Source organism: Cryptotermes secundus, unplaced genomic scaffold (assembly GCF_002891405.2).
Source record: "Cryptotermes secundus unplaced genomic scaffold, Csec_1.0 scaffold709, whole genome shotgun sequence".
Lineage (NCBI taxonomy): Eukaryota > Metazoa > Arthropoda > Insecta > Blattodea > Kalotermitidae > Cryptotermes > Cryptotermes secundus.
The window spans coordinates 1,277,840-1,303,315 of record NW_019738358.1 but is presented as its reverse complement, the minus strand read 5'-3'; the positions used below and the strand labels follow the sequence as shown (position 1 = coordinate 1,303,315).

At 42.7% G+C, this 25,476-nt stretch overlaps 1 protein-coding gene across 3 annotated transcripts in view; it reads left to right on the top strand.

Moving 5' to 3' along the window:
- LOC111870878 overlaps positions 1–25,476 on the top strand; it is a 50,979-nt gene that overhangs the window by 7,479 nt on the left and 18,024 nt on the right. Inside the window, exon 1 of one of the 3 annotated variants that reach the window (XM_033754032.1) lies at positions 22,314–22,379. The exons of 1 other annotated variant lie outside the window; for it this stretch is intronic. The gene's annotated coding sequence lies outside the window, so the exon portion shown is untranslated. One more of the 3 variants, XM_023863490.2, reaches the window with a different exon arrangement.

The window sequence follows — 25,476 nt, the reverse complement described above, 5'->3', positions numbered from 1 at the left end:
AGTGAGCTACACTTCCACTCCCCCCATACGTCGTTATGCCGTGGTGCTTAATTAGTTAAGAACAGGAACAACTGTACCTTTACATTTGACATTGTGGTTTAAACGTGTAACGGCTAACACATGCCCAGTAAGAAGATGCATTTCAGCTCACGGAAAGATTATTGTCACTGCAGTTCTTCATAGATCTCATTAATCCTCTCAGCTAAAAGCCGGGCTATTGCTCAACAACCCCACCCCACCCCGCCACTTCTCCGTCTTTTTCAATACATTATTCACTTTCATGCAATCGTTTGAGGCTGAAGGATCCAAGTTACTGAGGGTGGCTTCATCTGAAGTACTAACCTGGTCCCACCCTGCAGGGTTTGAGAGAAACCAGAAATAAACCCAGGCTTTTATTCTTTTTCAAAATAAGGGAAGTGGGCTAACAAGTGCACATTTGGAAGTTCATCATTGCGTCACTTCGGTCAGACGTCTGCGGTTTTGATGCAGCTACACGGCCCACGGGTTTTGCTGGCGGAACGAACTATTTTACATGCTCTGCTGTCTGCCTGATTGTATTATTCAATGTAGGTTGTATTCCTCTATACAATGAAACCGCAATAATATTGCATGATATGAGTACTCTTGTTTGACTCTTGTTTGTTTGTTTATCGCTTTCTTCAACCAGTTTCTTGCTTTGTACTCTTCGTCCTTGAAATTACAGGTAATAAAATACACGACGTTACAACCCCGAAATCACCTTCACAAAAAAACAACTCCGTGATTTTAGTCCGCAAGAGAACTATACCGATAGATCGAGGAACCGCCGCTTGTCGGAGAAGTTAGTACCAACTTCAGCGGATAGAGGGTGTCGCAACGAATCCCCACGGCCGTTAATTTCGGTATTTCTAGACCGGAGCCGCTATTTACTTGAAATATCTCCTCAATTATCCTCACTATGCCGAATGGACCCCGTTCCAGGCCCACTACTTCTTAGAAAATCTGGTAGCGAAGGGAATCGAATCCGGACCTCTGGATCCCTAACCAAGACCTCTGGCCACTAGATCACAGAGGCGGTCGAAACACCTCCACGGGAACCTCAAATACAGCATAAAGAAACTGAATTTTATTTAATTTCCTCTGTCTCTCTAAGGTGAAACCACTATCTCCTTGCAGTGACCAAATATATGTGTTGGTTACGTTCTACTTCTGAAACAAGAACCGCCTAATATATTGATGCCCATTTCTTTCAAGCATATAACTGTTTGTTACACCGTCCAGCAACTTTTCAATTTTGGTACTACAGCGCTGCCTACGAACCAACCAAAACGGGCAAGTTTTCCTCTTTCCTATAATGCCTTCACACAACGCCTATTGCCGGTACATTCCTTGTCAATCATGCTACATACACGCCTTCGTATGCATTGGAGCGGACACACGTGAAAGTGCCGTTCTGGTGGTACGTGACGCGACTGTGGCGAGCTGCTACATGACTGAGAAGCTTATCAACGAGTCCCGTCCCCACTCATTGCCATTATAACGTGCATTATTAGCTCAAGCAGTAGCCTCGGGTTTCGTATAATATGAATATTATTCCCTGTAATTGCATAACTTCAGTTACTGCAGGTTACCATTGACCCTTTAAATGTCGAATTCCTTCTACATAACATAGAAAGGGTCGGTTCGTACCTCACAGGAAACAAGTTACATCTCCGCTACAAAGAACAACAGGTTAATGCTGTTAAGGAAACAATTGCTATATACAGAGTTTTTTTTACTGCTAGTGGGGTGGGACTAAGTCCCTTGTACTGCGGCCACTTATGGCCTATTGTACCAGCCCCAGATGATAGGCGAGGGTGATTGTGGAGCAATTGGTTGAATGAAGATTGAGAGGGGAAACCGAAGTACTTGGAGAAAACCTGCCCCAGCACTACTTTGTCCACCACAAATCCCATTTGAACAGTACAGAGTTACTACAAATGATTCATTCCATTTCAAAACACTATATTTTCCACAGTATTACACAGACAAACAGTATCCTTAAACTGCTCATACCACCGCAGAATCCTCTGTTTACATGGCTGTTCTTTTCTGTGCTCTGCTCTGAATGCACGCTGCACTGCAATAACAGACGAACATCTCGCATATTCCAACACACAGAAACTCTTTTCCAGCTTCGTCGCCATTTTGTGAGGCACTGTACTAATGCTGCCAAATAGCGTATCATGATGTAAACTTAGTGAATTTGCGATTATTTTCTGATAGGAACCATTTTGTATGTATACTAATTTGGGAAATATAATGTGTTGAAATGGAATGAATCATTTGTAGTAACTCTGTATTGTGAGAATCATATGGAACACGCGTTAAAACCTGTGGTACATATACTGACTAGTGGGCTTTAAAGGCCTAAATCTAGGATATTTCTCGACTACTTGAGCAATAAGTCTCTTTAAGGTGGCGTTAACAATTAGTCCGTTAAAGCCGGACCAATTAAATGCAGTCTAAAGGCATACATACCTTTTCTTTCATAATTGAAATATTACTTTCAAACACGATCTGTAAATGTACTGTAACAGATTCAGGTTCGTGACTGTGTGTGTGACACGCATGGATATAGCTCGTTAGTAGTAGTTAGCATGGGTTGAAGATGAAAGTAATACACGTCAGTGAGAGGTATCTGCGCTTCGGTCGGAACTGCAGTCTCCACCTTTCCAGAATAACATTACACAGCGTGCATATTGTCGAGTGTTTGCTAAGCAACGCGACAAGAAACTGTGTGGGTTCTCGGATTTGAACGGATATTTATTGAACAGTCACTTTTACACTCACACTGACAGTTACTCGCTTCTAACGCTCTTTAGACGTTTCTTCTCCAATGTTACAGCATTCTCGCACCGCTATTCTCGGTGAAGTGTCTTCTGCTCTAGCCAGATGAGAACTCTTCTGGTCTAGACGGATGAGAACTCTTCTGCTCTAGCCGGGTGAGAACTCTCCTGCTCTAGCCGGATGAGAACTCTCCTGCTCTAACCGGATGAGAACTCTCCTGCTCTAGCCGGATGCGAACTCTTCTGCTCTAGCGGGAGGAGAACTCTTCTGCTCTAGCGGGAGGAGAACTCTCCTGCTCTAGCCGGATGAGAACTCTCCTGCTCTAGCCGGATGAGAACTCTCCTGCTCTAGCCGGAGGAGAACTCTTCTACTCTAGACGGATGAGAACTCTTCTGTTCTCTTGCCGAATAACTCTGCTGATCTCAGAGTCAAAGTCAAAGTAACACTGCGACTGAAGGTCGGTCAGTCAGTCAGTCAATCAATAAGTCTTGGTGTCGAGCCCCATCTGGAGCTCATGATCAGTTATTAATTATTACCGTTTGACAGTTACGGTCATGTTCCGGTGGGGAGTCCTCTCTGACGAAAAGACGGATCTGTCTTATATATATGCAGCTGGCCCTTGCCAGCGCAGTCTTTCACGGTTACTGTCTCAAATTTGACACTTCCCTTTTCGTCGCCTCCTACGACTCTCAGGGTGGAGGTATTCGACCCCACCTCCACACGGGGTTCTCTCTGCTGGTCTGTGGCCGACGTTGGACAGTTATAACTTGCCCTGGGACTGAATTGAGAATACCTTGTTGAAGGGTTAATTTTGCCCGTTGTTACGCAGCGAACAACTGGCTGCTTGGATATTGCTAGCTGCTGTGTAGCAATGGATGAGTTCTGATTCCTAGGGGCTGTAGTGGGAACGTTGCTCCTTGCCTAGGAAATCAACCCTGATCTCCTCAATCGTTCCGGTATTCTGGCGGCATGCCACAGTATTCAGTGATAAGCGATTCCGAAGTACTTCTGAAGGACTATATTTCTTTTTGTAATACTGGAGCGCCGCCGATCACAGTGGCCTCGTGGTCTAAGGTATGAACGGCCTTCGCTCGCTTGAATTCTGGGATCGTGGGTTCGAATCCAACTATAGTCATGGATGTCTGCTTTTATTCTGTTTGTGCTGTTCTGAGTGTTGTTAGCGGCTTTACGACGAGCTGATCCCCTGTCTAATGGGTCCTACAGATTGTGTATAAGATTAAGAAACAGAAAAAGGTACCAAGGTCCAACACAGGACTGTAGAGACATAGATAGATATGTGGAAACCGTAAAGTATTATTATTTTCTAAAATTTCCAGGTGAACCTTAAATGATTAAGTCGCCAGTCAACAAATAAAGTAAAAAAGTGAAGCTATCCCTGTAACAGGCCGTGAAGGACCATAGGGTTGTGAGACGTTGAGACTCGCACATTTGCTAGACAATCAGCTCAAAGACGGCGGTAATGTTGTCACCCTTACGCGCCGGCCGCGTTTTACTCCCCAGGAAAATTATTTAATAAGGGACAATATGTTTCCGTGTATCAAAACAAAACGAGTTACTGGTTCACAGTTCCCAGAAGCTCTACTGTATTGATTTAAGGCAAAGACCGCTACTTGTAGAATTTGTCAATATACGCCGTGTCTACAAACTTCACTTTCCCTTTCCCCGACAGAAAACAAGGACCAGCTCTGTGTGGGTGAACTCCTGAACGAAAAACATATCGTCTGACCTTGAGAGAGATTTCTCTGTGTGCAGCATCTGGTGAAAGGCGACAAATATTCTCGCACTAACACACCTGACCACGTGACTGGCCATCAAACATTCACTCACATAACATTTTTAAGGTGCAACATATCTTGAATGGACATCACGGGAAAAAAGTTTTGTATTCTCAACGAGATATCCGAAGCGGCAAAACTGGTTCCCACTGTATATTCAAAACAGAATTTATTAAGTTTCTAATGGCGACGTAACAATATACCGGATGACAGAATACCATCACGATAGTTTAAAATACACAGCGGTCGAGAATTGAAAGACATGCATCACGTCCCTGAAAATATCTCTAAAAGCACTTGCTGGATGATATACGCCTTGCTTCCTTCCTTCCTTCCTTCACACTTCTCACTCTCTATTGTGAGACTATTTTAAAATATACCTAAAAAACGAAATGGTAAAAGTATCCCTGAAACAGGCCGTGGAGGCCCATAGGATAGGGAGATGTCGAGGTGCCCACATTATCTAGACAAACGGCCCACAGATGTCACTAAAGTTGTCAGCCTTACACACAGGCCGCCCTTTACTCCCAGGAAGATTCCTGGTACTCATTTCTGTCATAGGCTGAGTCGACCCCAGGGCCATAGTGCGGCTGGAAGGATTAAGTCAATTGAAAAATTTTATGACCTCATCGGGACTTGAATCCACGGCCTTCCGGCTTGTAGCATAGTGCCTCAACCAACTACGCTACCGCGTGCCCTCATAATTAGTAGACGTATTATGATTCATCTTCAAATGATACTTATATAGATGTACGCAAGTTCTGAATTTTTCACAGCGGTGGTTATGGTGACTTCTGTCGTCTAGGATACAAACCCGGGTGACCCGCTGAAAGCTCCGATTGAAAAGCTTTTGTGGATAATGTCCTTATATTCAGTGTTGAAATGTGAGGCAAGCAAGATAGCAGGATACATGTCACATCCATCTTCAGGGCTACTCCGAAATATAGGTTGAATTTGGACGGAGTATATAGTGCTAATGTCCCAGAAAATATAGTTCTGGAAATATGTAGCCACTTTGAGAGATTAATATTAAATACTGAATACGCCGAATAAGTATTAGGGGTACCATGGCCTGAACAGGCTGAGACAGGCCTGGACATGCCGGTCGACACAGCACTGGGGACATATTTTATGGGCGACAACTATCACAAATTTCTTCCCCTTTTTCCTTTTGTTAAGATAAACTTTAATTTATATTGCTGTGGCCATCAACTGCCAGTAATTCAAATCAGCTGTTCTTAACCTTTCACATCTTGCGTCAAACCGGTTGGTTTGTCTCACCGTACCATAAATAAATGTTCTCGCCTTCCAAGAAATTTATTTTTAAAATTATATAATGTTTAGTATTACAATAATTATGGATTAAAATTCTATTTTCGAGACGTCACGTGCCATCCAACAGACCTTCAAGCGGGTCAGCTGTTGAGAAATGTTGATCTAAACCTGCTATCAAACACTATAACCAAAATTATGTTACATTTGGATTTCTCGCGGCGTTGAATAAGAAAAGTATGCTTTTCCAGGTTGAAACGTCGTTTATTTTGGAAACAGTCCTCTGTTTCGGAAGAACATATCACCTCCATCTTTAGGGTCATAATTACGACAAGCAAGAAACCAGGAGAAACACACTTATAATTAGACCCTGAAGATGGAGGCCGTATATTTGTTCTTAACGTCAGAATCTCGCCGAACTACACCGTGTTTCATCCCAGAAGAAATTCACTTTTCGTAATAAGAGTGTTTTGAAGAATTACGACATCAATGGCAATTTCCTTCATAGTGTCCGGAAATTTCGTTTTAATAACTTTTAATCGGTTTCCTGGGGTTGAGTTATCCTCACACTGGCCCTGTGTCTCGATACGTGCTTCGATAGGTATCGTGGGACTACGGAAATTGCATGCGCGCATTCTTAAAGTGCGTTTCTATTTGTCGATGTCAACAAAAAGCTAGCAACGGAAGTGAGCGAACGCAAGGCGGAAATGTGACAACGTACTTCATTAGAAAACACTTTGCGTTGTCAATTAAGACTGTTAGCAAGAAGAGTTTCCGTCCTCTCAGGGCACAAAATATTTGTACTGCAAAAGAAAGTACCCAGACAGGTAAGTGCGGAAACCAGGTTGTAGGGAGAGGAAGTGGACCGTGAGAATTCTTCTGAGGCATGCATAGGCAAGCACATAGGTCCCATAACAGCAAAATAGCCATTTGAAACTTAAAAACAATTGAAATGTGTAGTATCTATTCAAATTTGTTATTCCCAGTATTCGGAATTAATTCCTTACGAAATCCGCCACTGTTATCAGTCCTGCAGATAATGGTTTACTGCGAAAGGCCGCCGTGGACGTCTAGAGGGGGCAACTGACAGACATTGAAAGCTGCATGATCTGCGGCTCTCACGGCGGTAACTATGAAGAACGTGAAGTCGTATGGTCTGGTATATTGTTACAAAAATTTCAGAAGAATCTGCTTCCTTCATACTGAAATTAGAAGACGTATCTAGTCTGCAGACTGAGTCAGCAGCCGCTGCTGAAGTACAGATAAGGACAAGTTGTCCTTCTGCTCAATTGAGCAGTACGCCTGGAATATGGGGAGTGGAGGTATAGCTCCACCATTCTTGACCTCAGCACTAGATGGAGGTTAGCGGTCAGTTTTAACCCCGGGGAACCCACTGAATAGGAGGCTGGTTGGGCAACAGTGTCGATCTTGAAGCTGTGGAGTAGAGAACAATTCCTTGACTCCCCTGGGAATAGAACCCCGGTCGTGTATATGAAAGGATGGTACAATATATTTCAAAGATACAAGACGTAAAGGTCTGGACTGGGCTCATTTGGCTCAGCATAGGACCAGTAAGTGATATTTTCGTACCCAGTAACGAACCTTTTTTCCCCCTTGGCACTACAGCCCCAATGGGCCTAGGCCTACCTCCATGAATTTCTCGGTTCACTTCGGTTTTTCTAGATCTTACACATTCGGTAGGACTCCTTGGCGGGTGATCAGCTCGTCGAAAGGCATCTACCTGAACACAAACGCAGAAAAACGCACACACATAAACTAAACATCCATTCCCTGAGTGGGATTCGAACACACGATCCCGGTTTCCAAGCGAGCGAAGACAGTACATGCCTTAGATCGCTCGGCTACCATGACCGGTGTAACGAACCTTTAGGCTTCCTAAAAGTGATGAATATCCTAAGTACCTCACTCACTACTGGCTTCTGTAAAGGGGCGTGCTACATAAAATCAAAGTAGGAGTCAGAGTTTTATGACTGGCGGTTTACTGCCAATCAGTTCTTCTTGGTTCCAAGCCCCATGAGACTCACGATCAGCATTTTTTCAACTAAATACTTGCTTTCATAGCCCTTATGTAACATACCCTCTAACGAGAGGATGGGTCTGTAGTTTATAGTTACTGCTGGTCCTCGCCAGCGCATTTTCGGGGCTGACTCCCGCGGGACTAATGACCTTATTTTACTATCTCATATTCTAGACTCCCCCAACCTGGAGGGCCAGGTCCCCGTATTTATATCCCCCTGAACAGGGTGGACCAGTTATACCCCTAGGCACTGGGTTCCATTTTCGTCGCCTCCTACGACTCGCAGGGTTGCGGTGGAGGTATTCGAACCCGCCTCAGTCTTAATTTATAAAGATTAAATTTGCATTCTTCTTGACTTTTTCGTTGCTACAGACGTGAATATACGTCCTTCGACATATTAGGTTGGGCTAGGTTACGGTACGAACGTATATACACGTTCATTTATATACTGGTTGAGGTTATATACCTATATATATACAACGACGATTATGAAGAGTACTGTGTTCCATGGTGTAAAACAGTAGAGTCTTGTATGAGTTCAGCGGTGTTCCTCCGAAACATCGATGAACATGTACCGCATTACTTGGCAATACATCCCAGAAGACTCTTTTGGTATATGCTGTTAAGTGCCTTGGTATATGAGGTTAGAATAGAGATAAACGAACACTCTCTTTCTAACATTATGTTAGGTCAGAGGCGTACACATACATCTTTGAAATATTAGGTTATATAAGAGATATACATATAGTACTTGTCATATTACGTTTCATCAAAAATGTAAATATACATCCTTCAACAAATTTATATTATAAAATAACCAAAATGTCATCTTTGACAGAGTAAAGGAATAAGTTCTTCGTGGCACCAAGCTCCTTGAGTTTCAAGACCAAAGATTTTCTTTTTCTGCAACTAAACCTTTGCAGTCATAGTCCTCGTGTTATATCCTATCCAAAGAGTGGTTGGGTTCTTCTATTATGAATAGTTTTCGTCCCAAATTATTATTGAAGGAAAGCTAGTGGGGCGGATAGAAGTGACCACAAGACGAGGAAGAAGACGTAAGAAGATGCTGGATGACCTTGGGGACAGAAGAGGATATTCTCATTTGAAGGAGAAAGCTCTAGATCGCATTAAGTGGAGGAACTGTTTTGGAAGAGACTGTGCACCTGTTGTCTTGACAGATTGCTGCTGAATGAATATCGTCTCGGCACGGCCAGCACAGAAAACGTCTCCTCCATAATTGCGTGTTCCTTGGTTGCCGGGAAAAAACATGTCTACAGAGCTATTCCGTAGCAACGGCTGTTGTCCTGTGGCCTGCTTACACAGCTGTTACTTTGTCATGAGTATACATGTCAGAATGCATCTTGCGATTCGAGATATCGAAAGGAGGATTTATATGTTTCCCATGCCGATCGATATTATAAAATTTAATCCATGATCTTTCATAATTGTTCCACAATGAAACAGGTTATGGCAGCTTGTAAAACTATATAAGATCTAGTTTAGAAACATGAAGACATTATTAGTTATTTTACAATGTTGCTACGTGGTTCAGCGTACATGCGAATGCTGTGGGCTGGAAACTAGTTACGATTTCTCTTGAACTTGGGTAAACAAGCCACAGTTTCGCAATCACTTCCCCATCACTTAAGCTTACAAGAGATGTAGATGTTACTACATAATCAACTTGAGTATGGGAAACTCAAGCTCGGTGACAACGTGAACATAGCCCATCACTCAAACAGGACATACCACGTAATTTACCAGCAAGATGGTTTACGATATGTGAACGTGACAATAATAATTCATTTACAGTAATTTCATTGTAATGCAGGTCATAATAAAAGTTTCTTTTACTGTTTCCACATTTGTCTTCACATTTTCAGAAACATTTTACAGCTCAATAAAACGCACATCAAATTTATATAACAAAGCATAAATACATAAATAATAGAAACGTGTAGAAAATCTGCTATTAGCTTCTAATTAAAACAAAGGAAAGAACCACGGACTTGTTGCCTGCTTCCTATTCATTGTTTGATTTACTCTTCAGCTATTATTATTATTATTATTATTATTGGAGGGGGTGGGTTTTCCTATGCACCGCGACCAGTGGTCTATTGTACGTCCCCCTGTGATATTCTACCAGTCTCTATACTCTACCGGTATTGGTGCGTGCCATCAGTCCCGACTCAGCCAGCGAGTTCGGCCTCTACTGGCTCAGCGGTATCTCTCGATGCTTCCCCCATCTACCAGAGGCGTTAGAGACTACTGTTGGGCGGGAAATGTCCTTAATTTAGCTCAGTGACCTCCTTTGGAGATATGAGGTTCTTTTACGTGCCGTAAAGCTACGACACGGGACCCACGGCTTAAAGTCCCTCCGGGAGGACTTGTTCCCTGAATTTGTCCGCCCTTAAAAATGCCACGACCTCCGCCGGGTTTGAACCCGCGTACCTTGAGTCGTGAGGTGGGAACGTTACCCCTAGACTACGGAGGCCGCTTACTCTTCGGCTATGAAGATGGAAGCGATATGTTCCTCCGAAACGTCGGTCAACACAATATCTACACGGCGCCACATCCCAGAAAAAGGTTTTCTTGAAAAACATTCATTCATTTCCATTATTATATTATGTAATTCTCATTGCTAAGCGTACTTATATTACACTAAAGAGACTGGCATATAAGTAACATAAACAAATCATGTTATGGCGGAACGCTTCGTTAATTCAAACACAATGAATATCGCAGAATAGTATTTGTCCTCTTTCCTCGGTCCCTTAGTTATGTAGTTATGTAATATGTTCCTTCATGCGTCTGCCTTGCATTCGGATTTGCATACCCTTTTCCATTTGTTCTCTCTTTCTTGTTCAGTGATTCTGTTCGTTCCGTATTGACCCATGTTGGAGTGACTATGGACTGAGCTTGGAATTGGTAATTGTATTTATTGGAAACTTACAGAACGTAACAACAAGTAACTATAGCGCTATCGCTAATTCACACACTTCAGTTCACTACAGCACGTACTAAGTCTTCTCAGTCTGCTGTGTCTTCACCAGTCGTTGTCTGGTAACGGTTTCCAGCAGCGGACGTTTCCCTTACTCTGGGTTCCAGAACTGTCCTAGTGCCTCAGCTACCAGCTTCTAATAGCCACAGCTCACAAGGACTGAACCGCAGCAGTCCTCTAACTCACTAACTCAAAACCCAACTCCACTGCACTGTAATGCGAACTACACAGAAAACACCGCTTCCAACAGTACTTCAATTGTTGCGTCACGTAGCTGTTGCATGTACCGCGTAAAGAACACCGCTTTTCGGTCCATTGGTGCGTGTTACCTATCTGTTGTCTAGCAACAGGCGTTGTTTACAGAGTCATTACATAGCAACGGATCTTCATGCTACAACATTTTAACAGCTGATGTTGTCAAGGTTCATAATTTGCACCTGTTACCTATCTAGAAAGGTAAAAGTTGAAATATTCCCTGTTTAATTAACTAAGTACTAATCCATGAAGCCGTATGCGGGAGTGAAGGTAGAGCTCCACATTTCTTTAATTCAACATAAGGTGGATGTGAATGACCAGCTTCACACCCCTGCTACTTTTTTCCCCCCTTGGCACTACAGCCCCAGTGGGCCTAGGCCTACCTCCGTTCATTTCGGTTTTTCTTGATCTTACACATTCGGTAGGACTCCTTGGGCGGGTGATTAGCTCGTCGCAAGGCCTCTACCTGTAGACAAACACAGAAAAACGCACACAAACATCCATGCCCTGAGTGGGATTCGAACCCACGATCCCGGCTTCCAAGCGACCGAAGACAGTACATGCCTTAGACCGCTCGGCTACCGTGACCGGCAGTGTATAAGAATAATATACAAGAATTCAATTCGTACCTCACAGGAAACAGATCCGAACCCAGGATCCCGGTTTCCAAGCGAGCGAAGACAGTGCATGCCTTAGACCGCTCGGCTACCGTGACCGGCAGTGTATAAGAATAATATATAAGAATTCAGTTCGTACCTCACAGGAAACAGATCCGAACCCACGATCCCGGTTTCCAAGCGAGCGAAGACAGTACATGCCTTAGACCGCTCGGCTACCGTGACCGGCAGTGTATAAGAATAATATATAAGAATTCAGTTCGTACCTCACAGGAAACAGATCCGAACCCACGATCCCGGCTTCCGAGCGAGCGAAGACAGTACATGCCTTAGACCGCTCGGCTACCGTGACCGGCAGTGTATAAGAATAATATATAAGAATTCAGTTCGTACCTCACAGGAAACAGATCCGAACCCACGATCCCGGCTTCCGAGCGAGCGAAGACAGTGCATGCCTTAGACCACTCGGCTACCGTGACCGGCAGTGTATAAGAATAATATACAAGAATTCAATTCGTACCTCACAGGAAACAGATCCGAACCCAGGATCCCGGTTTCCAAGCGAGCGAAGACAGTGCATGCCTTAGACCGCTCGGCTACCGTGACCGGCCCCATGCTACTTTACCCCAGATAAAGCAGCTCACGGAAATTGTAGATGTAGTGCCTGTAAGCCGAAGGACCTGGTTCGTAAATTGTAGTGCACGCCCCATTAGAAGCAAATGATAGTTCAATGAGTATGAGAGAGGTGTAGTGAAATGTTATGGACTAAAATCACTTTTGCCCAAAACACGACACTAACTTATATTACGTAATGACAACTTTTTAGATACTATTGACAAGTAGCTCAGGCTCGTCAGCAGCTAATTATACATGGAAAACAAAAAATGGAACAGGTTTGAATAATGCTCAGAATTAATTAATACAGTTGTATTCAGGTCATGTGCCCATATGTTCGTCAGCACCAGGATAGGATCTAGAGAGAAGCCCCCGTAAGCACAGCAATGTACCTTAGACTTCAGAAAAGGAGAAAAATTCCTTCATAAGATTATTAATTTCAGGGTTTGAAGTTCTCACAGAGCTGGTTATAAAGAATATACACGGTGCCAAATCCCAGAAGACTGCTTTCTTCAATTCTATATTGATTTTCACAGACTACAAGGCGTTTTGTCCCAGAAGACAGATTTTTGTATATTAAAAATCATTACCTCCTGGCATTATGCTCCAATAACATAGATCATAGAAGTAAAATATAAAGATGACAATATGATTAATAAAGCAAAGGGCCATAAAGATGTATGGGACATTGGAAGTATAACTCCACGCATCCTTAACTGTAATACTACAGGAGAATGAGTGGCCAAGTACTTTTTCTGAGAAGTAGTGGGTCTGGAACGGGGTCCACTCAGCCTCGTGAGGATAACTGAGAAGCTATTTCAAGGAAATAGCGGCTCCGGTCTAGAAAATTGAGATTAACGACCGTGGGGATCAGTTGCGCTGACCACGCCATCAACTTCTATCCGCTAAAATTGACACTAACTTCGCCGACAAGCTGCGGTCGCTCTGTCGGTATAGTTCGCTTGAGGACTACAGGCCACGGAGTTTGTTTTGTTTGAGTAGCCAAGTCCATGCCTCAGCTACTCTAGCCGTGCAAAAGTTACCTTGTTTCTGTCGGGAATCGAAGTTCGACATCCAGTTCGTCCAACCCTTAGCGTAGTGGATATGAATTTTTCTGACATAAAATCAACTGTAATGTAAAGGTAAAACTGTCTCTGTGCTTAATTAAGTACCACACCATGAAGACGTGTGGTAGAGCTCCACTAGTCTGGATCCTAGCACTAGGTGGACTGGTCAGATTCACGCCCCGGCCGCTTTACCCGTAGGAAAGGATTCCCCGGGAAACAACTGGATATTAGACTGGGGTGCCAGGTCTGAACTCTGTGGGGAAGACAAAAATGTCTTGCCCTTACAGGAAATCGAACCCTGGTCGTCCATCGCTATACCGACTAAGCTATTTCAAATCGTAAAATCGTCTTGTCACCAGAATGTGAAACTCCTAACTTTGCGACAAACAGAACAGAAATTAGTTCAATTACGCGGTTTTCTAATGGCAGTGACTATGAAGCCTACAGAGGCCACGCCATAGCTCATGCGCTTAGTTGCTGGCTTCCCACCGCGGCGGCCCGGGTTCTATCCCGGGTCTGGTCAAGTGTGATTTGTGGTGGACAAAGTGGCGCTGGGACAGGTTTTCTCCGAGTACTTCGGTTTCCCCTGCCAATCTTCATTCCACAAATTGCTCCACAATCACCCTCACCTATCATCTGGGACTGGTACAATAGGCCAGAAGTGGCCACAGTACAAGGGACTTAGTCCCACCCCACTAGCAATAAAGAAATGAAGACTACAGTATTTTCCTATGTAACTCACTTTATCCTGTGAAAGGAGGCAGCGCGATTCTCCAAAACGTTGATGTATACTTACCATAACATTCGGCATTAAATCTCTTAAGACAGTAATTTTATTCTGCCATAGTGTTTGGTATCATTTGAACGGCAATGCGTTTCATAACTGTAGTCATCTTCTCCAAATCACCGTTAACATCGGTTGGTGCAACACCGCAGATGTGGAGCAATATAGGCCCACGTAACCGTGCCCAATTCTCTTTCCTGGTGCATGAACTCTCTCTTCTACAGCAGATTCATTCCACCTTATGATAAAAGTTACATTCCTTTATACCTACTACAACCTTAACTTTCTTACTCCACAACCAGCCAAGAGCTAGGACAGAGACTCCAAACGTAAAGACGGAAAATGTGATAATGTGCTGCGTGATCAGGGTTATCGCACACGTCAGGGAATCAACTATAATTACAAGGAAAATCACAAATAAGTTAGTTTAGAATTATAGCTTTTAGCTTGTTTTTGGAAGAAACTTTTTCGAATCTCTCTCAGGACACCAGCTGCCCTGACCTGAAATATTTCGTAGTTACTCTCAGTGCCTCCAGGAAAATGCCAGGAATCTACCTCAGTTAGGACATAACCACTACCTTGAAAATACTGTCATGTGGTTGAGTGTCTACAGTCGGGGTTTGGATTGGTAATTGAATTTGTTGAACTCTTTAAATGACTTGTAACTACGCGAAACTATGACAGTCTCACGGAGTTACACAACTGCAACCACAACATACATAAATTCTTCTCACTTATCATTAGCCATTGCTTGGTAGCGGCTTCCAACATCGGACGTTCTCCTTTCTCTTGTTTCCCGAACAATACCAGGCCTCAGCTGCCAGCTTCTCACTTCTCATAACTGCAGTCAGAGTCAGAGTCAGAGTCAGAATTACTTTAGGACTGGCGGTTACCAATTAAATCGTTTTACTGCCAAATCCTTTGAGACCCACAACCAGATTTTTTTTTTTCCAACGGAACACTTGCGGTTATAGTCCTTATATAACATCATCTCTGGCGAGAGAACGGGTCTGCCGTTTACAATTGCTGCTGGCCCTCACCAGCGCAGTCATTCTCGAGTCCGAGTCCCGCGGGACTCATGACTATATTTTACTGTCTCAGATTTGAGACTTCCCTTTTCGTCGCCTCGTACGACTCGCAGGGTCACGGTGGAGGTATTCGACCCCGCCTCCACACAGGAATCAAAGATGCTGAACTAGTATTCTCCGTTATATAGCCCCGGCAAGAACCCTCCCACCCAAAAAAATAAGTCTATTTCTTTATAGCATGTTCTCTCGTTTGTGGGGAAACGTGTCCACAGTGCTGTTCCCTAGTAACGGCTGTTGTACTGTCGCCTGTTTACGCAACCGTTACTTAGCAATGGATCCATATGTCAAAATACTTTTAAATTTATGACTTATTGATCACCCCGCCATGGAACCGTGTATAATCAGCAAATTGTCAGCGTCGTTATTTTCATTTTTCATCAGTAATCTGTCATACGACAGGTCCACAGTCTCTTCCAAAAGAGTTCCTCCACTTAATGCGATCTAGAGCTTTCTCCTTCAAATAAGAATATCCTCTTCTGTCTTCAATGTCATCCAGCATCTTCTTACGCCTTTTTCCTAGTCTTCTGGTCGCATACATGGTATCTCTGTTTTTGGAAAGAGACTATATATAACACACGAAAAAGTGAAAAACCGAAGAACGCCTGGAAGGAACCTGTCCCAGTATTGCTTCATTCTCCAGGACTCTCACACGAAGTCAGTCAGAACGGAATCTGAGGATGCGCTTTGAGAGGTCAGTGCCCAACCGCCTGAAAGATGACGCAGTCTTACGTGAATGTCCCTAATCCTGTACGATAAGTTTCACACTGAATTTCGTACCAGTTTCTAAGCTTATAATTTTACACAACTCAAACGGTAGACTACATCCTCTGTATGAAGAAACAAAGAAACTGACTGAAGATCAAAATAACTACTAATGAAATCGGATATTTCTATCCGGAATTTTAAATGAAGTTGCACACTAAAGAGTGATCACCACGCTACATCACGACTTTCCAAATTTCTCTGCCTTCCTTCCTCGATTACCTTACAAAGCAGAACTCATCGCAGAAGCCGATTTTCCCTCAGCCGGTCAAGAAATTCTCAACGATTTGTGACACGAGGAAATTAACTTTTTCACAAGAGCCCGCCCCTAGCCCCTATCCTGAAAGATCTCAAAACATTACATTCCAATTTAACATTCAGAAAGAAAAATATTGATCACATTGGCCGTGCGGTCTAACGCAGTGTTTCTCAACTTCCGGGCCGCGCCATGGTACGGGCCCTCGTTTTAGAGATAAAAGGTTTTACAGGGCTGCGGTCTGACAAAAGTTGAGAAAAACTGGTCTAAGGCAAGTATGTCTTCCCTCACTCTAATACTGGGGTCATGACAAAGCGGATAATTTTCAGTCCAGTGTGACATACGAGTTTACAACACTTCAGTCTCCTTCACCTTACATGTTTCGATTCAAAGGAATCATCCTCAGAGGCGCGCCACTACGAGCAGGAAACACTGTCACATAAGATGTTTTAACAATATGCACTTAAGCTATGAATAATAGTCACTATATAAATTCTGTTATTATCTTAGTTAGTTGTGATGTTAGTCTTAGGCATTCACGATGACGCTTCTTGATGCGTAAATTTACTTATGATGGTGTTCCTTTTAAGCGTATTTCTTGGGTATTTTGATTGGGATTTTCCATTGCACGCGATATGATGTTCACTTTTTCATACGGTAGCCTCCAAATGTATTTAAAGTTGTATCAAAATTTTCTTTTGTATGTAAAAATTAGTTATGATGTTAAAATATCGTGAGCCAACATTGGGTCATGTTGTTTTCCCCTTGATGGTGGGAAATGTCGTTTATTTCTCTTGATTTTATGTTCTTATTGTTAGTCGTGTAGTTTACGTGCGTGCTGTGTCGTTTGTACAATTAATAGTGTGACGGACCAGAATGAGACAAATCAAACTGGGGTCATGATTTCGAATCCCATTCGGGGCATGCACGTCGGTTCTCTTTTCTTACGTGTTTGTGTTGTCCTGCATATGTAGCGGTCTTGTTTATGGGCTGATCTCCGTCCAAGTGAGTGGTCAGCTATACACCCATATCGCTTTACCCTAGGGGAAAGAGCCCCTGGTATCCATTGAATAGGAGGCTGGGTGAGCCCCAGAGCCGGTCTGGACGACATGGATAAGTGAAAATTCTTGCTCCCACCGAGACTCGAACTTCGTCACCTTGATATTCCAGCCCGTAACCAGTCGCTATAGCAACTGCGTTATCCCGGCTCTGTACTCCAGAGGGAGCAACAGGATATAAAATTAATGAATAAATTAATTAAAAGCATTAATCTGCATAATACCCCAGTACAAGAAGAAGACGAGCTGCGTTCGAGACTCCACGTTACGGAACTAACATGTTGGACGGTGTCTGTTGCCAAGGGCAGTGACTCTCATGGTCCGACACCAGGTATGAACACATAAGCAAATTTGTGCCTGTGCTTAATTAAGCACCGTTCCACGAATATATATGCGGGGAAGCGTGGAGAATTATGTGCATTCATACATAACCTCGTCACTAGGCAGAAGTGAGTGATTACTTTCATTCATTTACCCCGCTTTACCTTTCCAGGAAGTAGCTCTCGATACCAATGAAAAATAGGGTGATTGATACAGCTCTATAAATTTTCAGCCTCGACTGTAGGTAGATGTGAGAGGGCAGTGTCACGTCCCGGCTGCTTTAACGCCCGATACTCATTATGAGGAGTATGAGGAGTGTTGTACAGCACTTACGTTCTTAACCTCGGTGCTAGACTGAGGTGAGTGTTCAGTTTTATGAACCAGACGCTATAGCCCCGAATAACCGCCGGAGCTGCGGCAAGGCCTGCCTTCCATGGCTATCGAGTCCTGTCTGTCCGCCACGTGACCCTAGGAAGGGGCCTTTACCAGCTGCTACCCACCGGGCCTGTGGAACCTAGGGCTCGCCACTCCCTGCAGATTAGCCTATCTCTTACGGGGGTTCAAACGTTCTGCCTTACAGTAAAGATTAAACTTTTGAAAATTTGTGAATATCCAGCTGAGGAAGACTCGTAATAATAATAATGCTAAATCTCTAACATATTGTGGCGTGCCGCGAGAAAGCCGGAATGGATTACGAGATTAGGGTTGATTTCCTAGGCAACGACCGACGTTCCTCCGACAGCGGCTAGGAATCGGAACGCATCCATTGCTAAACAACGGCTAGCAATCTAACAGTGGAGTTTCCCCCGTTACCCAGGAATTGTTGGGGCAGACACGTATTCCCGCTTCCGTTGCGTAACAGCGGATGGAATTAACCCTTCGACAAGGTATTCCTTATTGAGTCGGAGGGCAAGTTATAACAGTACAACGTCGGCCAGAGATCAGCAGAGTTGTTATTCGGCAAGAGATCAGCAGAGTTCTCATCCGTCTAGAGCAGAAGAGCTCTCATCCGGCTACCGCAGAAGAGTTCTCGTCCGGCTAGAGCAGAAGAGTTCTCATCCGGCTAGAGCAGAAGTGTTCTCATTCGGCTAGAGCAGAAGTGTTCTCATCCGGCTCTAGCAGAAGAGTTCTAATCCGGCTAGAGCAGAATAGTTCTCATCCGGCTAGAGCAGAAGTGTTCTCATTCGGCGAGAGCAGAAGTGTTCTCATTCTCATCCGGCTAGAGCAGAAGTGTTGTCATTCGGCTAGAGCAGAAGAGTTCTAATCCGGCTAGAGCAGAAGACACTTCACCGAGAATAGCGGTGCGAGAGTGTTGTGACTGTCCAATAAATATCCGTTCAAATTCGAGAACCCACACAATTTCTTGTCGCGTTGCCTAACAAACACGCTACAATATTGACTATTAGATTGTTAGTTATGACACCGTGCAGTCTAGCGTATCATCCCGGAACCCAGTATTGTTCATACTGACTGTCGCAAGAACCTTACAACTCACTCCAACAAATTCAATTAGCAACGAATCAACAACTGTCACAGATATTTTGAAATTTCTCATTTCACTTGTGTTCTGACTTTCTCTGCGTATTTGCGAGTTAGGGTCGTGTTTATCTCTGAAAACAGTGTACTTCTAGTTCAGAATTTTTGCTGATAAATAAAATAACTACCGTTTGACCGGCAGATTTCATTCACCCCTCAAACGCCACTGAAGAGAAAGCTTAACGCCACATTCAGTTGTTTATGTCTGACGTGTTAAGAAGCAGGTGGCCTTCGAAACTGTTGTCACTCATATATTTCAGGGATACTCAAGTTTATTTGAAAGTTTTCCACGTGAAGCGATGACATTTTAATGTTATCAAAGAGTTGTATAATAGTACATATTCTTACACTTAGAACGACGCATGATTCAGAATTCATAATTATCAGAGTCAGAGTTACTTCACGATTGTTTTTTACCTCAAATCAGTTCTTCTTAGAACCACGCCCCTTGAGACCCACGACCAGTATTCTTTTCAACCAAACGTTTGCTGTTACAGTCCTTTGTAACATTCTCTCGGATGAGAGGATGGGACTGTAATTTACAATAGACGCAGGTCATCGCCAGTGAATTCAGAATTGTTTATCAATCTCCCAGTTAAAATCCGAAATGTATGTAAATGATATTTAAATATTCAGTTCCTATCTCACACGAAACTCTGTCTCCGATAACAAGAAAAACTGTTCAGTGCTCCACAAGGAAATAACCTGACGGTGATATGGTCTTGCTGGGATTTCGCACTAACGACGCGGGGAGAGACACTTGCCGGTCCTGTCCGGGATCGCTAACCGCAGAACGCAATATGATGGCGTTGCTAACGTTGATATTTTAGGATTTTACGACTAACATGTTCATGCAATACATATTTCATTGCACTTACTGTGGTTACATTTGTGCATTATTATATCTTATTGCATTACTTTACATAGGGCATTGAGAGAAGCAAAATTTGTGAGTGTTACGTCTGAACAACTGCCTGAAACATCTTTCGGCCGGTGGTTATAGACACGAGCATTTGGGCGTGGGTATTTTTGGCATTGATATTAAATAGTAAATCAGCAGTCAAAATGAAATGGAGCGTTTGGGAGCAATGAAAGACAAGGTAACACATAAAGATATGCATGTAAACATTCTTATGCATGTGATATTTGAGGGTTTGAAGGGTATGACCATCAATAATATGTATCCTGGGATGTTACAACGTTTACGTTTTTGTGCATCGATACCAATCTATTGGAGACACTTACTGCAGCCATATTCAGGACAGATTTTTCTTCCCTGAAGATAAAGGAAGCAAATTCTTCAGGAATATTGCTAAATATCTATCAGAATACACCCCATCACGTCCCAGAAAGCATGATCTTTACACTTATCATCGTTGAAAACTCAAAACGTTTAAGGATCTTTTATCGTGTGAAGGATTTGAGGTTCTTGTAGTGGTAACTGTGATGTGTGCTATGTTATATGATGTGACCAGATGTAGTCAGGTAGAAGTTAACCTATTGCCTCCATCATCAGAGTCAAGAATAAATCCAAACAAGTGGTAAGCAGAGCTGTCATCCTATTCAGTTCTGTACCTAACTGTGTTTCATGGGCAGCTCACTCTGCTTGCTTCTTACTTGGCTTATTCTTTAACCCTGAAGATGGAAGCAGTACATTCCATCGAAACATGGGAGAACTATTGTCGAGCTACAGGACGCCACATCCAAGAAGATAGTATTCTTCACGGCGTTTATGATTTCACTCCGAAAGCTAATATGTAGGTCTCTGAAGCATTTGCTATTCAGTTACAGACCGACACATGGAACACTTTATGAATAAGAATGTCCTGGTCTCTAAAGCAAAGCATTTAATTTCGAAGTATTCCGTGTATATTGCGGGTTGCAATGAGGAGGATACGCAACGTGGGGACGCTCCTACCGGAATGGGGACCTCACTTTCACATAGCATAGATTTTTTTTTAAACCGAGACTCCGGTAATCGAGTCACGACTATATAATTACTAGATTTCTTTTCATTTGTTTACGCCTCATTTAACGACACTGTGAGCAACTTAGACTATACGTCTTTAAATTAAATTTTGATTGAAAATTATGTGATAGGAAGTGGCCGTGGCCTATTTTAATTTAATATCATGGAATTTGCCTAAAAACAAGATGAAGCTGTACCTATGCTTATTTAATTAAACATTATGGCATGGAGACATGGTGGCGTGGAGATATAGCTCATCCATTCTTGACAATGTGATAATTACTAAGTAACTGCCCTAGCAACGGCTGTTGTACAGGTGCTTATTTTGCGGTCGTTGCCTAGCAAAGGGTCTATATGCCACAATATTTTAACATTGCCATGGAAAGGAATTACATCTCAGTTGAAGGAAGAGCGGTTTTACTTGCTTATAATAAGAAAGAATTCTTTAAATAATTCAATAACAACTAAATATATTATTAAGGCTTGCTTATCAATATGTGTAAAAATATAGATAGATAAATATCCAACACGCCGGTCACGGTAGCCGAGCGGTCTAAGGCATGTACTATCTTCGCTCGCTTGGAAACCGGGATCGTGGGTTCGAATCCCACTCAGGGCATGGATGTTTAGTTTGTGTGTGTGTTTATTTCTGTGTTTGTGTACCGGTAGAGCCCTTGTGACGAGCTGATCACCCGCCCAAGGAGTCCTATCGAATATGTAAGATCTAGAAAAACCGAAGTGAACGGAGAAGTTCATGGAGGTAGGCCTAGGCCCACTGGGGCTGTAGTGGCAAGGAAAAAAAATCCAACACGGATATTCATGAGCAATATTACAATATATCACGACATATTTATAACAAATATGAACCACGTTTACATAAGTTCCTTCTCATATTGCACGGACTTCTCTCGCTCTTCGCTTTCAAATTACTGTATCACTCTCTCCAGCCTTCATCCACCCCTCTACTACTTTCCCCTCCCTTCCCACCAAGACAGATATGTGCATAAGCTAAACACATATGCTTCAAAATCTCCTTGACCTATTGCAACGTCATTCGTTAGAGTAGACACCGGGATACGAAGAATAAAGCTATCTGTATATATACACGCACGGTGAAGCTCGCTTAATATTACCTGGTAAGTGGTGAGGCGCTGAGAGGTGTAACTGCAGGAATACGTGACCTACATACGAACCAGTTGAAGCCTCTATCGAAGCAGCGCAGGGCAGTATCAGAGGCAGAGGCATAGAGCCCGACAGGTTTGCATACCCAATTCTGAACTGTGACCACTAACACGCGTTAACATTCACATAAATCTACTCTTTTCCTTGTGCGTTAAGAGTCTCTTAGTTGGCCTAGTATTGGTGAGGAAATATGACAGGTTACAGAAAGCGTATCACAAAGAACTGATAACCTCAAATTTGAATAATGTGTGGTGTTTTGACCGGAGATGAAAATGTGAATAATTCCAAATTACGTGTGTGTCAATATAAGGGTTTAAACTTCCACTACGACAATATACAGTGAAGACTTCTAGTGTGATCGGCCATTTCAATGTGAAGTTGTTTTCCGACGTTTCGGAGAATTCTTCCATCATCAGGAATTGATTTGATGAGTATCTTTTTCAATCGCTCTATTTATACACAACCTTAGGTAATGGGAAAAGAGACAAAACCCTGAAACCTCGTGCACAAACATGCTAGCATGGCTGATCGCCTAAAAAGATTTAATTTAATTCCTCAATATTTATTAAAATTTAAACAGATTTACGCACTAACTGTCATCAATATCTATAAGAACTAAGGTAATTAATCCTTGTGTTAGTAATGCGCGCAATGAAATGAAGTTATTTCTTTATACAGAATGTCCCATGAGGAAATGTCAATATTCTGGGGGGGGGGTCATAGTATCAACCATTCTAAGCAAAAAGTGTATATGTACTTGTGTCCTATTGCGAACGGTTTCCGAAATAGAGCTATTTCATTTACAGTTCTGAAATTATTGATGAGGAAAAGATATTACGTGGTGTTTCTAAAACGGGTATTTATTGCTGAAGTGACAAAATTAATGCAGTTTACCTAGTGTAAATTCATTCTCGAAAATTCCACCGTCAACATCAATGCACTTTGCACCTCGTGTGAGGACATGGCGTGCTGCTCGTCTGTACAGTGTACTGTGCAGTGAAATAGCTCTATCACGGAAAAATTCCGGAATAGAACACACGTACACATACACATTTGCTTAGAATGGCCGATATTATGACCTCCCAAAATATTAATCTTTCCACTTGGACAGCCTGTGTAATGACTCTTTCAATATTTCAGACAATATGGAGTCGAATATTCGGTTGGGTTTAATGAATAATCATTTAGAAGGATCTGCAAGCAGTAGTAGCCTCTCCCAGAATATGTTTGAAGGGACTGAGAAAATACACGGAAAATTTCCAGGATAGTTGGTGCCCTAACCCACGTTCGAACTAGTCACTTCTTGAATAGACGTCAAAGGAAATACCCTTCTGTTGAAATGGTCGGTCATTTGAAGGAAACGTACATATTAACTACGAGTACTTAATATGTACTACGGTTTATTTTGTTGGAACAGATAAACTGATAAGGACTGCATAATCTCACCGTTCCTTTATAGACATGTTCTAATTTTGTAGTAGTCATTAAAACATTCTAAGAAGCCTGATTTCTACTTCTTAGGGTGCGTTAAGTGTAAAAGTCAGACAGTGTTTGAATTTACAGAGAAATATCTGAAATGTGGGTCTAACTTTCACATACTTGTAAAAAAGGGTTTTGTATATAACACATCTGTATCTTTGGTGTAAATTCGTGCTATCACGGCTTAAGTTTATGTGATTTTAGTTCACATTAAAATTTTTCCAGTGAATATTATAAGGAAGTGTTCATAATACCGAAACATTGCTCTAATCTGCTTATGTACTCCGTGTATAATTGCTTCATTTGGTGTTCCACTTACCAGAAATCTGCAGCTTATGAACTTTTACATGGAAAGAAAGTAGTCTGTAGGTATTAAGGGGGTATTTTTTCTTATTGCTAGTGGGGTGGGACTAAGTCCCGTGTACTGCGGCCACTTCTGGCCTATTGTACCGGCCCCAGATTATAGGTGAGGGTGATTGTGGAGCAATTGGTGGAATGAAGATTGGCAGGGGAAACCGAGGTACTCGGAGAAAACCTGCTCCAGCGCCACTTTGTCCACCACAAATTCCACCTGACCAGACCCGGGATCGAACCCTGGCCGCCGCGATGGGAATCCAGCGACTAACAGCTTGAGCTATGGCGCGGCCTCTTCCTCTCACGCACGTCTGACGGCCCGCCCATCCTCTCGCGCCAGAATGCCAACTCAGCAGTGCGCATGATCCGTTAGGATTCCTCATGACTCCCGTCCTAAGTCAAGGACGCCCCTCGGTTCACACAAACATCTGTTTATGCTTTATCCACGTAATTATATGGATTGTCACGCAGGAGGGGTTTGCGTGGCGAGTAATGACGGGTTCTGGATTGGATGATTGGATTTACTGACACTTCTATTACAATTATAATCAATTCTAACAGCTCACAATCAATGACAGCCTAAGACTCGCTCCATTTCTTACTGGACTGCGAGTGTCTTCTCTTCCACGTGACTGACTTGGTTCTGATTTACGAATCGATCATTTCTTCAGCTTCCGTTGTCCGCTGTTTAACACTGCACAGTTGAACTCTCAAATTCCGGAATATCTTTCGAAGGCCTCGAACCAAAATTTTCTTTCATGTGACTCTGACTGAATTCACGAATGAACTAGCTTTCATAACTTCGGAGCGACCCGATTATAAATCATGTCTTACAGTTCTCTGTTATATTGTGTTTATCTATTTCTACGAAACATGTGTTTGGCAATCCGTTGGCTAGAAATGGAATTCTGCTCTGGCTCCAATATTCCGACTTTCAGGCGTCATGTCACAATATTTACACTGACGATCTACTTTCTTATCTCCAACCGCTCTCAAGTCTGGAAAACGTACAAACGTCTTTCTATATATATATTTGAAAAAGGAAAAGAACAGAAATTTTATAGATACTTTAACTTGAATTAAATTTTTAAAAAAGTGCTAAATAGAAATCAAAATTAACGCGTTAGGTTAACAAACAGTTTATACAATTAGAAAGACTGGTGATTTTAAATTTTAACAGGCAGTGTAACAGCTACGTAAGAATACACATGATGGCCA